Source organism: Sceloporus undulatus, chromosome 10 (genome assembly GCF_019175285.1).
Source record: "Sceloporus undulatus isolate JIND9_A2432 ecotype Alabama chromosome 10, SceUnd_v1.1, whole genome shotgun sequence".
NCBI classification, from domain to species: domain Eukaryota; kingdom Metazoa; phylum Chordata; class Lepidosauria; order Squamata; family Phrynosomatidae; genus Sceloporus; species Sceloporus undulatus.
Window position 1 is genome coordinate 5,192,645 of NC_056531.1, and position 5,027 is coordinate 5,197,671.

General features: G+C 42.6%; 1 long non-coding RNA gene across 1 annotated transcript in view; it reads left to right on the forward strand.

Annotated features, from left to right (window-relative positions):
- The first annotated feature begins 448 nt into the window (after positions 1–448).
- LOC121916674 overlaps positions 449–5,027 on the forward strand; it is a 16,157-nt gene continuing 11,578 nt past the window's right edge. Inside the window, exon 1 of the long non-coding RNA XR_006100896.1 lies at positions 449–725. This is a non-coding gene — a long non-coding RNA (uncharacterized LOC121916674). The remainder of the gene's footprint in view (positions 726–5,027) is intronic.

The following is a 5,027-nucleotide window of genomic DNA, read 5'->3' on the forward strand; positions in this document are numbered from 1 at the left end:
GGAGTTGTCACATAGCCAACATTTGGAGCAGGGCTGGAGAGGTTTAAGTACCAGCCCCACTGAGATGTCATCCTCTTTGGACGCAGCTTTGCTTGCTTTCCCACCCAAAGGTCCGACTGTTAGAACATATAGATATATTAAAATTTTGGAGAGTGTGTGGACTTCACTCTGACCTCAAACTAACCTCCTGGGGGCACCGCCATTTCTCCAAAGTGAGGAGGTCAGGTAGGCAGCTTGCAAAGAAGGGGGCAGGAGCCCTAGAGAATAATAAACTGGAAAATCCCCACAGTTAGTTTGGGAGTTGCTAAACAGGAAAGCCATCACCGCCAAAACCAACACAGTGCTGACTGTTTGTTTTCAGCCTTACACTTGATGGGCCAGTGATAAAATCAACGGCCCACCCATATATCTGTTTGTCTTCCCTGATTGTGTCAAAACCCAAGTGCAAGCCTAGGCTATTCTTCCCCTCGGCTTAACAAAGCCCAGGTCCTTACACCTTTTGTCTCGGCTTCAGCCGAATCATTAAGCTTATCACCAGATGCTAGATTTCACCTATAAAAACCCTTAGATTTGTCCACCCAGTGTGCTACTTTTAGAATACAGCTTGGCTCCACACTAGATTGGGCTCTGATTTTAGCTTTTTCGGCCATCTTCCCCCATGTTCCGGCAGCCGTGTCTCTTCCAACATCTACAGCTACATTGGATTCCCGGAGAAGCCTTCGGAAGTAAGTATCTCCCGTAGTTTTGCCTCTCTCAACTTCCTCCCGAATTTCCCTACTTTGCTTTTATTGAGCGTTGAGTGTGCGCACATGTGTGTGTGTCCATTGTGGTGTGTTTGTTTCCTTTTAAATAAATATTTGGACTTTAATTGGAGCAGTCTGTCTCCGGATCATCTTTTACGGAATCATTTGGCCCTATACACTAAGGGACAATATCACACGCGGGGTGTTGTTAACCCTCCCTCTTGGCAATTTGAGCTAAATTAAGAAATTCCCCTAATTAGAAACTTCCTAACACAGCCCAAACTTCAGTTGTTGGAAGTCAAACTCTGCAAAGAATAAAAGGTCAAACAAATTGCCCGCTTGGCATGCTCACAATTTGGCTGTCCATAAGGTGGAAGAGACAACAAGGGTATCAGCTCTTTTAGATCTGATCCTAGCCAACAGTGATTACTTGGTTAATGGGATATAAGTGGTGGGATCCTTAGGTGGCAGTGATCATGATCTCACGGAATTTGTTACACAGTGGAAAGGGGAAGCCAAGCATAGTCGGATGTGCATTCCAGAGTTTAAGAAAGCTGTCTTCAGTAAACTTCGGGAAATACTGAACGTGATCCCATGATCAGGAATACTACATGAGAAGGAAGTTCATGATGGATGGGAGTTTCTTCAAAGTGGAATACTGGAGGCACGATTTCAAACAGTTCCAACGAGGAGAAAAAATTGGAGGTGCCTAAAGAAACCACTATGGGTGTCTAAATAACTTTCAACTTAGGTAAGATTTAAAAGGGACATGTACACAAAATGGAAAGAGGTGGAAATCAACAAAGAGGAAGTCAAACAAATAGCGAGGACATTTAGGGAGAAGGTCAGAAAAGCTAAAGCACAGAATGAGTTCAGGCTGGTTAGAGAAGTAAAAAAAGCAATAGAAGATGCAGCATGTCCAAAGAGGGCAACTAAAATGCAAGTCTGAATCAACCCTGGAGCCCTTGGCTGGTACTGAACTCACGATCGTGTGGTTTGTGAGTGAGCGGCTGCAGTACAGACATTTAACCACCATCCTGGGACAGCCACCAAGAAGGTCCTTTACCAAACATTCCAGTGAATGTGATGGGTCTGAGAGACAAGCATCCCTTGAAGATGTTTAAACTCAGATGGGCTCACTTTGGGAAATGCTGTGCTTCAGGTAATCTGGACTGAAATGATGTCAAAGTTTTTAGGTCTTAATCAGCATTTTGCTTTGTGTCTTTGAAAAAAGGACCACTAGCCAGTGTGGTGCAGTGGTTTGAGCATTGGACTACGACTTTGAAGACCAGGGCTCAATCCCCACTCAGTCATGGAAACCCACTGGGTGACCTTGGGCAAGTCACACTCTCTCGGCCTCTGAACAAATCTTGCCAAGATAGCCCTGTGATAGGTTCACTTTAGGGTCTCCATAAGTCAGAAATGACTTCAAGGCACCAACAACAGCCAGTGAAGCTTTTTAAACAACAAACTTGAATGCTCCCTGGAAAGTAGCATGTGTATCGAGGGGGTTAGGAGTGGCGACCCTACTGACATATGAGGGGGAGTAATGCTGACTCTTTCATACGCTAAAAGTTCATCTGTGTGGGTTTTCAAAACTGTGATCTTGAAATGGAATTCTGAAATACATTTCAGTTCTCACAAGCTTGGAAAGCATGGCTCTAACCCTTCATCCTTTCCCAGTCTATATGAACATTCATGTCTGGCTATTGCCAGGTTGTGATGAGTTGAGATTTGACAGCTCTGTGATCTCCAGTCCTATTTCATGAACAAACAAAGTGGAGGCAAATCAATATACAAAATGACAGCTATCTTAGCCAAGTCTGTAATCCATTCATAGTACGAGAGCAATGAAGTATTGTAACTTGATGACCTTTGTTAAGGAGGTAGATGGGGAAAATATGTTTCTTTTCTGGAGGATATGACATTAGAAGTGTTATATCAAAAGTGATAAAGATCAGGCAGACATAACACATGGAAGATGAATTCTGACTCCTTGACTTACCTGAGCTGGGCTATCTTCTCGATCCCCGCCTTTAAAGCAGACAGCTCATCCAAATTGCTTTACCTTTAAAGCTAGGAGAGGCCCACAAGTCCTCATCACTCAGACTTGTTTCCCTTATTCTTGAGATCTGGGGTGACTTGAACCCAGGTATCCTTAGTCTATTAGTTGGTCAAGAAAAGCTGCTACAGAAGATGGTAAAGGTTTCGATTTCCTCTTAGGACTCTTCAGGAAAAACAAAGTGAGGACCATTGGAAGAACGAACTCCCATTCTCTCAGAAAAGAAATGACAGCAAAAGAAAAGTCAGCTGGATACTAGAGGAGGAGGATCCTGGTGTGGGACATGTGGCCCTTTAGATGGTTGAATTCAAAGATATAGCTGTGGCAGTCTGTTGAATCAGTACATAGAGAGATCTTATACCACCCTTGTGACTAACCGAAAGAAAGAAGATCTCTGAAGATGCCAGCCACAGATGCTGGCGAAACGTCAGGAATAAACTCTTCTAGCACATGGCCACATAATCCAGAAAACCCACAAAAAACTATGGCCATGAAAGCCTTGGACTTCATAGTCTTCATTTCAGTTAGTCTCAAGGGTGCTACAAGATCTCTCTACCTTTAGATGGTGTTGGACTTCAACTTCCATAATCTCTAGCTATAAGCATATGTTGGATTAGGGCTAATAGGAGTTGAAGACCCATGAAGCTGCCCATCCACAAGCTACAAAGAGCTTACCATTTTATTTTCACAAGCAAAGGCATAGCACTCATGTGCAAACACTAACTGAACATAAAAGAAGCGATGAGCACTGGGAAACCTGATGTTCTGTGTCTGGATGCCAGTGGCTGAGGAGACATGGGGAGGGTTGTATTATAGAAAGTAGAGAATATGTTTGGCACAGAGAAGGTTCCAGGTACAATTGCCAATATCTCTTCGTACAACTGGGAATGATTCCTCTCTGAAACCCTGAAGAATGACTGCGAACCAAGATAGAAAACAATGGACTAGAAAGGAAAATGACGTGGCTCATTATAAGGCATCCCTTCTGGTGTTCTTCACGCATGAGAGTTAAGTATTTGTTTGGCCACTAAGATCAGATTCTTAGCGTGTTCCGAAAGAGCTCTTGCCATGTTCTTCTTTCTGTAAAAAATTGCTTCTTGCAGCCAATTTATGTTGCAAATTTGGGATTTCAGGTCACTGGCTGTGGAGGAGCCTCCTGCTATTTTGTACCAACGATTTGCTGCATTTCACAAGAGCTAACGTTACCCTTTTTTGCAGGCAGCCATCGCCAAGGCATTTACCAGTCTCGCAACTGGGGTGTATTTTAATATTCGTTCAATGAATGTTTTTGTTTTTGTTTTTAAGGGGAAATAAAAGTTCCGTTCTGCAGCAGGGAACTAATTTACCTGTTCAAAACACTGAGTTGCACGAGGCAGTTATTAACACTAGAGAAAGACAAAAGTTCTTTTGAAAGCTTCAAAGATTAGAGAAACATGGAGGGGGGGGGGGTTGTACAATTTTCTTAAAATGTCACTACCTAATCGTTGGAGATAATGAAGGAGAGCAAAGAACGACCTTTCAGTCTGAAAATACCTGTCTGTGAAGGGTAGCTAATTGCATTCTTCTCAACCAGCAATTTTCCCAAGCTGCAGTTAAATATTTTGAATTGATGGAAGCTTGACGACTATCTATGCAGTGACCCATTGATTGTTACAGAACAATGTCTGGCAGATTGGAGGCACTGCCGAAAGAAGTTGGTACAGTGGCACCTCTGATAAAACTGCCAGAGTTATGGAAAGACTAATCAATCGGATGGCTTTTTATAACGTTCTTTGCTTTGATAGCGTACTGACTAAAATGTAAAACTGTGTTTCTTTCATTCTTACATGCAAAGATGAAGATGTTTGAAGCATTTTTTTTTTCCTGCTGGGAGAGATTACGGGAGCTTTTGCATGCATGTATTTATTTACTGTGGGTTTTTGGGGATCTGTGGCCCTGTTCTAGAAGAAATTATTCCAGTGTGTGTGTGTGTGTGTGTGTGTGTGTGTGTGTGTGTGTGTATATATATATATATATATATGCGCTGTGTGACTCTTCCATGCCAGCATTCTCTGAAGATGCCAGCCACAGATGCTGATGAAACGTCTGGAATAAAGTCTTCTAGAACATGGCCACAGAGCCCCCAAAACCCACAAAAAACTATGGATGCTGGCCATGAAAGTCTTTGACTATCTATCTATCTATCTATCTATCTATCTATCTATCTATCTATCTATCTATCT